Source organism: Scatophagus argus, chromosome 19 (assembly GCF_020382885.2).
Source record: "Scatophagus argus isolate fScaArg1 chromosome 19, fScaArg1.pri, whole genome shotgun sequence".
Taxonomy (NCBI): Eukaryota; Metazoa; Chordata; class Actinopteri; family Scatophagidae; genus Scatophagus; species Scatophagus argus.
The window spans coordinates 10,070,569-10,083,256 of record NC_058511.1 but is presented as its reverse complement, the minus strand read 5'-3'; the positions used below and the strand labels follow the sequence as shown (position 1 = coordinate 10,083,256).

Genomic DNA, 12,688 nt, shown 5'->3' with positions numbered 1-12,688 from the left:
GGTCACCCAGTTCTAGTTATAGAACCATAAGACTGCAGATCAAGGCTTGTTTCTCTGGAGGGAGCCTGTTCTGTTGAGATGAGTCTGTGCTGCAGCACCAGTGACTGGGCTGGAAACACTGGTTTCAGTCCACGAAGTCTTTTAACTAGAACATCAAATGACAGAATATAAAAGGTGACAGCTTTTAAATTTCTGCAATCAGTGTTTTTCCATGAGTTATTATCGTCTCATAGCTGTAATGCATTTTTTTTCCCAACAAAAACTGGAGAGAGAGTCACTTGTCATGAAGGAACCATTACTCACCAAAAGGTCTGAAAGTTGTCAACCTGAAGCACATTAATTAAAAATCTGCCACCACTGAGCGGTTGAGCTGGAAACAGGGTGCACTGCCCTTTCACCTCCGAACAATCGGGAAGGTCAAGAGTTAGCGGTCTTAGGAGGGGGTGAGCAGTGTGCAACCACAGGGTGGGTATCTAAACTCATCTGCCAACATAAATATTTAGCACATATTGTTGTGTTTTTTGTGCAAATGAGAAAGTTTCAAAATTTATTAGCAGCATAAAAAAAATAAATGTTTGCTTAAAAGATAGAGTCAAATGGAGGACTGTTAAGGATGTACTTTAAGTCAGGCTCTTCGGACCAAGTTATTTGAAATTAACAAGGCTGTAAGCACAGTTAATACGTTATAATCTATGTGTTCGAGTCCAAAATTATCTCTATTATAAACAGAAAAGTTGTAATATTACGATCTATACCTTGGAGTTTCCCCTCAGGAAAAACTGTTAAGCATGGCACTATCACGGGATGGGTTTTTCTCTCCTGCAAACGATGTTATGTAGATCGCCATCAAGCTCAAGGTTACAGGTTAGATGAACCTTTGATTTATAATACTCAGAAATGTAAATTGTAACAAGCCTGAGAGGTTCTCCTGCTCGGCCACAACAACAACAACAAAAAAAACAATCCTCAAAATGTGAGGCTGGGTCTCGGGTGTGGCCAACAATGGCTGTCTAAGCCCAGCTGTCCCAACATCGAGGACAAGTGCAAAGCCGGACCAGACTGGGGGGCAGGGTGTGGCATGGCAGGGGTGCCATAGTGATGTAGCAGACCTCAACAGAGAAGAGATGCTAAATGAAGCCATTGTCTGGCCCAAGTGAAGCACGCCACACAAAGAATGGCACATTCAAACAGTCATACAGGCCTATTGTTGTGGCAGGCCAGCAGAGTGCTGCAGGTCCACAGTTTATCCCACAGGATCCACCACACATCATACACAGAGAGTCTTGATCTAAGAATGTGATGCTCTGACACAGGAAGCAATATTGACCTGAAGGAAATATTCCCCCAAACAATTCAAGGGTTTTAGGTCACTTCATCAATGCAAACATCGCTGAACTAGTTTGAAAATAGTTGCTCTGAATGGGACACATTTGCTCATGGAACTGACACACATTGTGATATGGGCCTAAAGCAAAGAACACAAAACAAATTTTTAGACAAATCACAGTCCTCTCGACTTTCAATATTCTGAAGTGAGAAGAGACGAAATTAGGCAATCCACACAAAAATAAACAGCAACTACTAATCGATTAATAAGTCATTTTTCAAGAAACAATGGCAAACATTCTCTGGTTTTAACTTCTAAACAGCAAGGAAAGTGTGTTGTGAAATCACATTCATTTCTGACTTCTAGAAACATTTATCCAACATTGCCATAAAGTATGCACACACACCATGGCCTAATACAAACAGACACACAAAAGGGTACCAATACCACACTATACATGTTATAACAGTAGACAAATGTATATTGTCTCAATATTTTGTCACATCAAACAAGAGGTTGCATCTCAGTACCCTTTCTGGGCAGAAAGGGTACTGAGATGTAATACATGTTTAAGCTCAAGTAACAATGGCATGTATACTAACTGGATTTGCTTTAAGATAACCATTCTTGTACTGACGGTGCCAACTGAAATCATAAACAGGCTGCATGTAAAATAGGTTTCCACAGTGCAAGATTAACAGTAACGACACAATTTACAGCCCTAAAACAGCCCAGGATGCTAAAAAAGAAAGCTGATAATAATAACCAGCATCTTAAATAAGGATATACACTTTGATTATTCTCACTGGAAAAACAGTCATTACAGGGCTGTGGTTCAACACGAACCTTTGTACATAATGCCACCACACCATCCAGAAACCCTGCTGACATATGGTGGTCTTAAGGGCTCAGCTGTGCTAAATGACACCCACCATTGAAAAAATTATTAGTCTATACCTCCCCCCTGTTGTTGGTGCTGTCATTTACTCTTTCACTGTAGTGTTTAAACGAGAGCCAACCAGAGAGGCTGCCCACCCTCCCTCCTGCATTGCCAGTCCTGTGAAACATAACACTCAGTTCATTAACCCACTTCCCCAAGAGAGCTTCAGAAGTGTCTCTGTGTGCTGACTGACAGAAGAGCACCAGGTACAACACAATGCCACTGTTTATAGACTGGACTCTTACATGACTGAGTTACTCTGTGACATTTGCCAGAGTTCGTCGCTTCATAAGAATGACTAATATGTGGATGGTGGACGAACTACAGGAATAGCCAGGCCAAAAGAAGCAATATTCTTCTCTTTCTTGAACATCGTGAAAGTTCATCCTGCTGTCAGACCTTACAATTGTCCCCACTGAGGAAATGTAAGGACAGAGCAGCATGAATCTCTGACCAATGTGCACTCATGTCCTCCAACGGTGTCAACTGAGGCATAATGCTGCAGTCTGTTTCACCAAGGACATTATTTTAGCAAAGTCAATATCCATCTGCAGCACAAAGAGTGTCTGTGACAATGACAACAGCAGAATGACACAAAATGTCAACAAACCCCCAGTGCCAACAAAGCAGGACGGTAGTTGTTGTAGCCGACTGGCATAGCTGCTAACACCAACCAATATGCTGAACTAATAGGGCAAAAAACCTGCCAAGGTATGTGTGATGGGTTTGTCAGGCAAGCATAAGGAGGACTTTAGGCTAACAGTAATTACCAGTAAACACACTCTCTGTGGGAGTGGGCTGGAATGGTTCACCATTAGAAACCTGATGCACAATAAATAAGTCATGGAAATATAGAGTCCCAAATTTATGATGTGTGATACTGAACCATATAAAATAAACTGACTTGGATACTGGTGTAACACCTTGTCTAATTAGGAGAACAGTCTTTGTCATTAGAAACAGCATCAAATATCTGCTGTGTTTCACTTTGAAATATGCTTCCTACGTGCCCTTTGACACACAGCTGTGCTTTCACCACAGCAGCTCCAGTCTCTTTTTGACTACTGAACACAAGCCTTCAGTGGCGACAGGCTATTACTCATGATGAGTTTTTTTTTTCCAAATTTCTTTTAACCCTAACTCCTCTTTTTCCTTTTTGCTGATCCAAAAAATGATCCGATCTATGACTCAAAACCGCTAAACAACCCAAACTAGGAGATTCGATCCACCTCTATGGCCAATGATATCGACTCATGGATAGATATATCAGTGAGCCTATTTCAGAAAGACCTACAGCACAAATCATTTGAGAAATCATGCAGTTACAACAAAGACTAATCATCTGCAGTCTGCGCTTATTCAGAGGCACAAGCCACACAATTTAAATGTCAGGGCCTGTCCAGGCTGATCTGTAACCAGCCAACTCCCTGCCTGAGCATTAACACTGTGGACAAAATAACAGCACGGTACATCATGTAAGGCTTCTCCCATGTTTACAGTGAAAACATGTCTGCAGCTCACACCACAGCAATAAGCCCTCTCACAAGGCAGCGGCCCATCACAAGCACATACAGGCCCCTCAATGATTTAGAGCATTTTAATTCTCGGGAATGCAAGCCTTTTCTGATAAGCGCCTAACTGGGTATAAGCCTACCACTAGAGTGATTATGCAGTGATAATCTCTGTGTTCTGCTCTCCAACTGACCTGTAACTTCATAGCTTTCACAAGTGAGTCATTTCACTTCTCAGCAAAAGGGTAACAAGCGAATATTAACTCAGAACAGGTGAAGTATCATACATCTGCCCGACTCCAGAGGCCAGTCGTTTCATCAAGGCTAATGTGGCAACTGTACATGAACTCAATTTATTAATCAAGGATAATCAAGGATGAGAGTGTTATGCTACTGGGACATGCGAAGAGATAATCAACCCTGAATATCAAAATAATGTGCAATGCTACAGGCCAAATCAAAGCTTTAGCATGCAAGATAGAAGTTATCAAATATTTGTGAACCTGTGTGTCTACAGATTATAGCCTCGCTGATAAAAATCGGCAGATATATCGTACAATATTAGCTTAACGTTACTGGCAGTACACAATATTAGTTTACCGCAGTTATATCAGTAGCAGCATGGCATATTGACTAGTGAATTGTAATGACTTTTCAACTTTTTCCCCCGTACTTTCCTAGAAACCCTCAATAGATCCCCTCGGGGACCACGAAGGCCCCCCAGTGCGGACAATCGTCGTCTGCTTCATGGGACTTTTAGCTAACGTGGAGGCCGTTGCTTCTGTGTGGACAGGTCGGCTTACCGCAAAGACAAGACAGACAGAGCTGGCAAACGACAATTTGTAAAAGAGATGCAAATGTCACCCGACTCCTTTGTTTGTCAACTTATGTCTAGAGCAGCTTCAGGCCGGTGAATCCCTGTGTGGCAGCTCGGAAAAAATTCAACAAAAGAAATTAAACAGTTTAAACAAACTCGCCACACCGGTGCGGAGGTCACCACCAACAACGCAAACAAATGGCCCGGTGTGGCGACTCACGCGGGTATTGTTTCAGCCGTTACGGTAAGGGTTTTGTCCTAACGACAGTGCTCTTACCTCTTCACGGTGAACATTTCTCTTGACTTTGTCCACAACTCCATCAGGTAAGCAGCAGAATAAAACAACAGAGAGAGAGAGAGAGAGAAAACATTCAAGGTCCAGACGGCACGGAGACGATTCAACAAGACTGGTTGGTCCGGGCTGCTCGTGATGTCATCGGCTTACTCGAGCAGTTAGTGCACATGCGCCAACCTCTGTCAGTCCGGTGCTTCACGGATGTTGTAGTATGTATATGGGATGTAAACAAAGGTCTCCAGGAAACGTAGAAATACAATTGTCATATTTTATGAGCATATGTCCAAAGGTGGCTTTACACGCCATGTGGCTGTACACCTCTCAATGTGCATGGTTTATTACCTGTTTATTTCCTGTTTATTACCTGTTCTGCTGTGCTAATCACTGCTAGTCACCTGAAGTGGAGACTTAATGCCTAAACTCCTGTATATATGTGCTCTTTCAGATGACATTAGGAAATTGATTAATCCATCAACAGCAAATGTAATGTCACGTATTTTTTGCAAAGAGATAAAATGTTTTAATAATTTTTTCAAGCAAAACAATGGGCTTGTTCCAGCGTCTCATATGTGAGGTTTCTGCTTTGATGTGTGGTGTATGATAGTTTTAGTCTGAACATGTCAACTTGGCCTTTGGAAATTCTGGGCATTTATTTGTTTGTTTATTCCTTCATTTTTACTTTTTGTTGCATTTATTGACCAAACAATAAATCAATTAAAAATTAAAATGAGTTAACTGCAACCCTTGTCTACATCTGTAGTTAATCTAAACAGTATCATAGTCTGACTAATGCTTAAACCAAAGGGAAATTATTACATTTAAGTTTTTTTTACAGTTAAACCAATTTCCAAAAGCATTTGGTAATAGTTTTCCATGACAGATTTATGAGTCAAGTGTTATTCTTGCCTTGAAAGATATTTGTCAACAAATGTAATCCAATAGGTATAGAATGTCTCCATCTAGTGGCTAAACACCAACATGAAGATTCACATTGTGATCAAGGATCGAGGATCAAAGAACTTTTATTGTCATGGGGGACTACAGGGCATGGCTAGAGTTCAGCAGTCTGACAGCTTCAGGGAAGAAGCTGTTTCTGAGCCTGGTGGTCTTGCTCCGGATGCTCTGTGTCCGTGTGCAGGATGGGTGGAGTCCTTCATGATGCGGAGGGCACCTCCCCCTGCATCGTGCTGTGTAGAGGTCTGAGGTGGCGGGGAGGCTGCCCCCCATGGTCCTCTGTGCAGCCTTTACCACCCTCTGCAGAGCCTTCCTCTCAGCAGCGGTGCAGTTGCCATGCCACACAGTGATGCAGGTGCAGAGGATGCTCTCCACTGCGCAGTGGTAGAAGCTCCTCAGGACTGGGTTCCTCAGCCCAGCTCGCCGCAGCTTCCTGAAGAAGTAGAGACGTTGGTGGGCCTTCCTGACCAGCCGTGAAGTGTTGGTGTTCCAGGTGAGGTCCTCTGTTAAGTGCACAACCAGGTACCTGGAGACCACTTCCACAGCTACTCCTCCGATGTACAGGGGGAGGATAGTTGCAAGATTGTGCAACATGACATTTTTAGGTTTATATTCTCCACAGACTCTAGTTAAACTCTGGGAATTTAGTGAGGCAAGCCATAGCTGAAATGTACTGACTGGACAATTAAACTGCAAACTATTATTTCTAATATAGTTCTTGATATAGGTAAAGGTTATTTATATATTCAGCAAAGCATGCACTCAGTGCTTGGAATTTATTGGTATTTCTTAAAGTCATAAGAGGTGCTATAATAGGAAACCACTCACACAGCGTCATCTTGGCATACTTGTGTATGGACAGGAGTAATAAAACAACCAGGTCTACCAATTTTAATTCATCCCCCAAAAGAAATGGAAAAAAGGAAAGACATGTGTGGGATCTAAAGCACAGCTATGTGCTTGTGCTGCTCGTAGCATTTACGGAGCTCAAAAGTAATGAAAAAAAGTCGTTATGGGATCTGCTGACCTTGCTGTGTGATCACACTGAGATGCTGTTTTTGGAGTGATTTTACTGGATCATTGATGATCGCTGGATCATTTTTACAGAACCCCATTCACCTGCACTGCGCTGCGGGCAGAAATCAGAACTATCTGCATAGATATAACTGTGGGTCATGAGTTGATACAGCGAGGTAAACTTTATGACCTTAGTGCCTGATAGAGCAGCACATGTATAGTTACGCTGTGTTAATCTTAGAGACTAATAGCTGTGGTTAAACCTGTAGAGAACGACTGCTGTATTTTAGTCAGTGAAAACTTACAATAAAACAATTAAGCTGAATCAAGTTTAAAACAGTTAACACTGTGAAAAACAATGAGCTTGTGAGTAAAAACTTCTGTCACATTTCGGCAATGTTGGCATCTTCATTTCACTAAACTCAGTTTTAACTGTAATCCAGAAAAGCAGCAGTTTCTCCTGTAGGTCTGTAAAACAGCAACCTTAGCTGATGTTAGTTCAGTAGTTAAAGGTGAGACTGAGACTGTCAGCAAGATTAGTCAGTCACCTGTAACTTATTACAAAAAGTTGCTACCCACGTAGAGAACTAGATTTAAATCATCACTAAACATAATTCCACTATTCCGCAGCTTCAACCTGACTTTGGTCATGTAGTTTGAAAAAAAGTACCTTTTTTCTGCCCTTGTTTTTATTTCATTTTAAACATTCGATTTATTAATGATGTAAGCTATATTTTAGATATGTTCCAACCAACCATCTCTGTACACTGAGACGATCTTACCAGTGATGTGACTATTTTTTGCCATCTGTACATAGTTCATAAAACCACCTGAATATGTTGTTTCAGCAGACACACTGAAGTTTAAAATACAGCAAAGTTGCTACACATGTATAATATATAACATATAATTTGACATGACAATTATATAATTTCATATTGTTTTTATAGTTTAATAATACTTTATTTTTTACAATATATAAACCCTGACAGGCACGGTAAGAATATGCACACAGTGAAGAGCAGCCTTTAAAGTAGCCGCTGAAGCTGCTTTAAGCTGCTTTCTTCTACACCCTCTGTGCTGTCCTCAGGATCCTCTCCAGAGGGCGTCGATCTTTGTCGGAAATGATGTTCCTCCACAGATCGCTAAAGTCCCTGTGAAGGGACAGTGCCTGGAGGATGGCATGTCCATGAGGCCTGTAGAGAGAGATACAATCACGATTGAACAAAGACTGAACAAAGAAAACTTCTCACAGGAGATACAAATGAGCAGACATCAGATCACACAGTTCTGAGCTCTATAACTCACCTAACTTCAGCAGAACTGTCCATAGACATCTTACTGACAGCGACAAGGAAGCGCTGGGTGAAGTTCTTTCCTGCTCCCAAGACAGCATCCACTCCCAGTCTGTTAACCAGCAGGTGGAGGAGGTGAGCTGTGCTGGCCCTCACTGCGGCGAACAGGTGGCTGTGAAAGAACAAACACAAATAAATTCACAAATACACAAATAAAACCCTTTGTTCTGAAAGCTGCTACTACAGTTATTCATAGTTTCTGATCCTCTGCTGGGGTCTTACCTCAATCCTGTATTCAGCAGAGTGGTCAGTATTCGGCCTGGGTTGCAGTTCTCCACCAGGGCCTCCAGGGCCTTGCTGGCCTGCTGCTGCAGGAAGACGTTTGCATTTGCTTGTGCGATCCTCAGCAGCAGAGCGCGGCCTGTCCTCTCCACCTGAGTGTCCATATCCTCCCCCAAGTAGACGTACAGATAAGCCATGGTGTCCATCGCTGCGCAGGTCACCGCCGAGCGTAGGTTTTTAACCTTGAGAATGAGATCAGATGTCAACAGTTAGCGGTCATACGTCTACAAAAAAGGACAGCATAAAACACAGACAGACAAACAGGAAAACGTTTTTCGTACCTCCTCTATCACAGCCAGACACACTTCATGAAGTTTGACCATCAGTATGTCTGGATGGTTCTGCGCCAGAGCTTGGACAATTTTCAGGCCATCTATCTTCTTCTCCCTGTGTTGAGGTGACACAGTTAATTTAATGTAGACATAAATATTATGATGATTAAATATAAAAAACAGCTATTGTTAATTCAGACAACTGATAAAAAAAAGATCTATATTAAATTAATATTAATTAGTTATTAATATTAAAGCTAACTACATAGCTGAAACAACAAAACTTTTTTTCTCTACAGCGTGGCATGGAGTCTTACCAGTCTTTTGAGCTGAGCAGGTTGAAACAGCTAGACAGAGCTTCTTCTGGCTTAGACAGCGGCTGCAGCTGTGCAAGTGTCCTGTCAGCTGTCTGCAGGTTGAACGTGTCGTCTCTCTTCTTGCCTGCTTTGACAGTCTTTGCAGGCTTACGTATAGTCCCACAGCAAGTTTCTGTGTTTTTGGGTGGGACAGGTCTTGGGGGAGGAGCTGGAGTGACAGTTGTCACTGCACCATTCCTTTTTGGTTTAGGTCCAACTGGGGGTCGAGGTATATTGACGACAGAGTTTTTCCCAAGTTTCTCCAGTTTCTTCTGGATTTTCTTCACCTGACCTTTAGCCGTCTCGAGTCTGTATCCACCAGCTACTTCTTTTTCTGTTCAGATAAAGATCCAAATATTCATCAGTCACATTACTACATATTTGCTGTGTTCACATTCACATATTCTGTCTTCATCTTCTAACATATCTGTACTTAGTACTAAGGAGAACAAAACAAAACATTTCCATCATCATCATCATCATCAGATTGTCTGTATATATACTTACTTTCTTCACTGTGGTGCTTCCACATCACAGGCAGACAGGAAACTCTTCTCCTGGGTCGGGGAGCTGCTGGAGGAGGAGGAGTAACAGGAGGTGACACCTCAACAGGAGTTGTAATCAGTGGGATGCTTCTCAGATCACTGGGAGTGTGAGAATCCACTGGGCTGAAGCTCCGGTCAATGCTGAGGTGCACATCCTCTGCCTCATCCTGATGAGTCTGGTGTCTTTGGGTTGTGGATGTCCAGCCGTTGCTGGGCCCTTCGTAACGAGGAGGTAGATTTGGAAGAGCCCTGATCCTCCGTCTTGCGACAGATGACACAGGCCTTTCTCTGGGACCCACTGGGGGCTGAGGTGCAGGGAGGGGGTCCTGCTGGGCAGAGCGTCCCAGCCTCTCCAGCAGGGCGTCGATGCGCCTCCTGTCTGCAGCACAGAACGTCTCTATTTGACGGATCAAAGTCTCCATCCGATCTTGCTGTAGTTCTTGGATCCTGGACTCATTGCTGAAGACACCAGGACTCCTTTGTCTCTGGTATCTCTCAACAGTCTGTGGGTAAAATCAAAAATAACTTCAATAACGGAGTCAACTGAACTCAAAGAACAATATATCACTTGGTTGTTGTTTGACTTTGTTTTCATAACAGTGTCAGAATGATTCTTAGTTTCGAACAAATTTTGTACATTACTTATCAGGTTTATCAGGAAATTAACATTTTAAAATGTGAATATCTACCAGCTGCTAACAGAAATGTTCAAATTCAACAATCACTCAATAGTAATTCATCATTTTGGAACTGAAATCTTCAGGCCACTTTCATATTTTACTAGCATTTGGATGGCAGGTGGCTCTGATTTCCCACTCTGTTATTTATACAAAGTGTAAAACACTAAACTGCCTGTTCAGTTTTCAGAATAAGGAAAAAATTGCATACATTTGGGCCAATATTTACACAGTTAAAACTAAGTCAAGCAATCAGATGCACTTTATGCATCTCTGAAAAACCTTCAGACATAAAACGCACAAAGTTAGTTAGTTAATAGAACAGCTAGTTGTACTTACGTTGTTATTAATGTCATGCTGGATCCTCTGGAACGAATTGAAGTTACTTGAAGCCATAACTTGCGCTGAAGTCTCACTCAGTTTCACGAACGCTGAAGTAACTGACTAATGATATGTTGATACGTGTTTGCCAGGTGCTGCTTCGATATCTTGTAGAACATGATGTCACAAAGAGATTAGAAGTCGCAGAACATTCTGAGTTCTAACTGGGCTTGAATGTGTATGTGTGTGTGTGTGTGTGGAATGTGTGTGTGTGTGTGTGTATGTATGTACGTGTTTTTATGATCCCATGGGGACAAAAACCTGTTTGCACACCTACATGTGGGGACTCACCTACCTTATGGGGACCAAATGCAAGTCCCCATTTGGAAATGATTAATTTTTAGGGTGAAGACTTGGTTTAAGGTTAAGTTGAGTTTGAGGCTTAGGTTAAGGTCAGGGTAAAGGTTAGTCTTAGGGTTAGGCAAGTTATGGTTTTGGTTTGAGTAAATCTGTAGGAAATGAATGTAAGTCTATGTAATGTCCCTATTGGGCATGCAAATCTAAACTCTGTGTGTGTGTGTATGTAAGATATGTGTCTGTGTGTGTGTGTGTGTGTTTGTGTGTGTGTGCTGTCTGTGTGGCATGGTGAAACATACTGGGCAACCAGACGTCCCCTGTCTCTTTTCTCTTTTCTCTTTTCTCCGTGGACATCTGTGATTTTGGATGAATTTGTTGAATTTGTGGAAAGACATATCCTTCATTTCTCTGGATGCTTTACACTGTTGGAGGAAGTGCATTATAGTGTCAGCCTCAAGTGTTCAACAGTGACCATATCTCTTTTTTTTTTATCATAATGTTCTGGAAAAACACTTTTCTGGCCATTATTCAACACCATCCTGAAGACACCAGGACGTTGTGTCCAGTGGCTCTCAGTATGCTTTTGCTTATTATATTCAATAATGATATCATACACTACTTTAAAATAAATAAAGCTAATATGATTAAGAATCAGTTAAAACTTTTATTTCTTTTCCTGTTTCAGTAACCCATTAACTTAGTTTAACTTAGTACTATTTTACATTTTGGGGGGAATTTCTATTCTTTGCTGTGATGGTTGCTTCCCTGCATCAGTTTATCAGATATACTCTATGCACTTAGGTGACATGAAAACATTTAAGTTTGTGTCTTTGCTGGTAATACTTTCATCATTTTCTCCATATTCATAACTCAAATTTAAGTTACAGCAGCTTCTCAGTAAGCCCTGAAATTAATCAAGCATGGATGGGCATGTCTCATGGTGATGTCAGTACAGAAAAAGAGAAGATTCAAAGATTTTTATTGTCAGTTCACTATATGTGCTGGACACACAGGAGAATCGAGACTGCCACCTGGTGTTTTGAATTTACTTTTAGTTTTCTGATATGACACAGAAAGACTTTCATCAGGTCAGCACTCCTGTTTTATTGTCAACAATTACAGAACTGAATATGTGAGTACAGTGTCTATACAGAAAGCCCAGTTGTCCATACAGCAAACAGACAAGTAACACATCTCCTCACATTATGTACAGGTTCAGCCATGACAAAGCTCGGCCGTTGTGAAGCATACTTGGCATAACTCTCAGTCACTCGAGGTTCAGAATAAGCTGGTGGACTGCAGATGTTGAGTAATGTGACAGATAACATGTATATTGGTGTAAACCTGAAAGGGGACAGATGGAGGAAAACTGTTCAAATTTAGGATTGTCCGAAGAAGATATGAAATCTGAATCTTAACATTTACATCTCACGCACAATAACCGTCTCTTCGCTAGACCAGTCAATTACACCCATGGCTGATAACGTTTGTCTTCGTCTTTTGGACCGTCTTCTCTCTTGTTTGGTTCGCTGTGCCAATGGAGGTGATGTTTGCTGAGACTTGAAACAGAAATATAATCACTAGTTTAGTGGTGGAACAGTGTCAGCAGCACCATGTTGGTCCTGAGATTAAGCATTTCAAGTGGAGTTTGTCACAGGCACA

At 41.7% G+C, this 12,688-nt stretch overlaps 1 protein-coding gene and 2 long non-coding RNA genes across 4 annotated transcripts in view; 1 reads left to right on the top strand and 2 right to left on the bottom strand.

Moving 5' to 3' along the window:
* The window catches only part of LOC124050875 (disheveled-associated activator of morphogenesis 1-like), a 43,819-nt gene extending 38,800 nt beyond the window's left edge, over positions 1–5,019 (bottom strand). For both annotated transcript variants that reach the window (XM_046373815.1, XM_046373818.1), the window contains exon 1: positions 4,873–5,019. The gene's annotated coding sequence lies outside the window, so the exon portion shown is untranslated. The remainder of the gene's footprint in view (positions 1–4,872) is intronic.
* On the top strand, positions 4,494–4,956 carry LOC124050878. The gene is made up of 2 exons (XR_006841702.1): positions 4,494–4,839; positions 4,920–4,956. It is a non-coding gene; the product is annotated as an uncharacterized LOC124050878 (long non-coding RNA).
* Positions 5,020–7,810: 2,791 nt separating the features above from the next.
* On the bottom strand, positions 7,811–8,206 carry LOC124050615. Its single transcript, XR_006841662.1, has 2 exons — positions 8,170–8,206; positions 7,811–8,057 (listed from the first exon to the last, which is right to left on the bottom strand). It is a non-coding gene; the product is annotated as an uncharacterized LOC124050615 (long non-coding RNA).
* Positions 8,207–12,688: the final 4,482 nt, after the last annotated feature.